Raw genomic sequence first — 2184 nt, forward strand, 5'->3', positions numbered from 1 at the left:
TCAGCAAGGACATATCAATCTGAGTAAGTCATACGCCACATCACTGCTGCATTACGGGCCATTGTATTTGAAATATGTCCTCTTGCAGGCTCCTGAAAGGCGGCCCTTGTCCTCCTTGCTCCGTACTTACCCTCTTCTCATCCTGCTCTATTACTTTAATAACCGTCAGCCAAACCTTTTCAAGATTGCCCCATTGTGTATCTGTTCCTTTTCATCTGCAGGGAAAATCTTGGGAAGAAAGGATGGGGGGGGGGGGTGGGGAAGAAGGGGATCATATTTTGGCAAGCATTGGGATGATATGTCGCACTGTCTTTTTGAATATTATTAAGTGCTCTTGACCGACAACTAAATAAGAAAACCCACCGGTTGCCCATTTGTTTGCATGGGAGCTGGTTCAGCTGGAAACAGTGAGAGGGCTGAAATGCAGAGTGTGCCAAACCATGGAGTGGCGTCTGGGGCTGGGTCCACCACATCTACACACTGGGCCCCAGGCAAGAGGGGGGTTATGGGCTATTATGCACTCGCAAAGTCCCCCTCTCCATCTCCATGGGCCATCTCCTTCCAACTCCCTATTCGTCTTGATCTTAACACTTCCGTCAATTAGCTCAGATTCCGTTGGAGAACATGACACGGTGAAAGGAAGCAGCCCCAGAGGACGACGATTCACAGAGGTACGCCGGGAGAAAGTGACCTCCTCGACCTGGATGTCAGATGTCTCCTCGTACATCTAAGTGTGAGGTCAGAGGTTAAACCAACTCTACCAGTCCTCCCATCCCGACCAATGGGTTTGACCTTTTTTCTCGCTCCTGCTCGGTCACAGCTGTGGATAGGGAAGCAGGGTGTGGTCTGATTAATTCCTCACCATGCTCGCTGATATATCACTGCACACACATGCATGCAGATCTGCCAGGCCGGGTCCGCATGTATCCCAGCCTGCTTCTTACTGGCCGATCAGGCCCGGCTGAAATGCCCTCTCGATGGAAAGCAGGTTTTCTGAGGGTTGGCCCTCACAAGAGTCCGGTACCACTTGGGGAGCTTGTATAAAGGTTGAACGGAAACTCAAAGGAAGAGCAGTGCTAGTGCTTTTTTTTCTCATGGTAAAACCTTTAAACACTAATTTGCAATGTTGCTATTTTAAATAAAACTCACTTCTTAGCAAGGCCGCCAGCCAAAGTGTCATGGGTATTTGCCTGATCAGGCCAGGGCTCCGGGAAAGGGAGGCAGGATCAATTTACCCAAATCTGACAGTCTGGAACACCACGCCAAAACTGTAGCCCCTATTCAAGAGCACACTCAGTGAAATGAATAAAACGTCTTCGAGGAAAGAACAGAGTCCAGTTTCAAGTTGGAGGCCTGAGAATGACGGCGATTAGGATTTGTTGCTACTGTGCCATGTCTCTAGACCTGGCTCCTGAGTATATGACTGTATGTTTCATTGAAGTAATATTATATACATTTAATAATGACTGAATTTGATAGTTCAGCAGGAATAAGTTATGCTAGAACAGACCCGAGTGCCACGATCAGCAATATTTGCCACACAACACAACTGATGGTTTGTTTTTCTGACTTTATGTCTTCCACTCAGACACGTTTGATTTACACGCTCATATTTGCTTTTGAGTCAAATCGGAAAGAAATATGTCTGTACACTTCAAGTCATGCCAATTCATCAACTACAGTATATGTAATCCATTGTTTCATTCATGATTTCCCAAAAGTATGTTTTGATGAATCATTTCAGCTTTCCCTTCCCAAATGTCAAAACCAGAATGATGTGTTGACGCTGTGTGGGAGATTAAACTCAAGTTATATTATTTCCAGAGATCACAATACTGTCAGCGGCTGTTCCCACATCCAGGCTAAGACTTTCATATGCAAACCGAAAGATGACTTCTAGTTGATACGGCAGGTGCTCGAAGACGGTGCATGAATTGCAATCCGAAACGATAGGAGGCCATTGTGCTACAGTTTGCCGACGGGCTTTGACAGTTGGAATGAGAATGGCACGTCCACAAAGAGACATGTGTGTTGCGTTTTAGGGACATTAAGGGGACATCACTGCTGTTTGTTTTTTTTAATTCTTATGTATATCGCCCTGTTTGACTTAATAGAAGATGAGAAGCAAAGCTGAGGACAGAGATCACTTGAAACAATGACACGAAAAAACAACAACAAAAGGAC

This window comes from Melanostigma gelatinosum (genome assembly GCF_949748355.1).
Source record: "Melanostigma gelatinosum genome assembly, chromosome: 1".
Lineage (NCBI taxonomy): Eukaryota > Metazoa > Chordata > Actinopteri > Perciformes > Zoarcidae > Melanostigma > Melanostigma gelatinosum.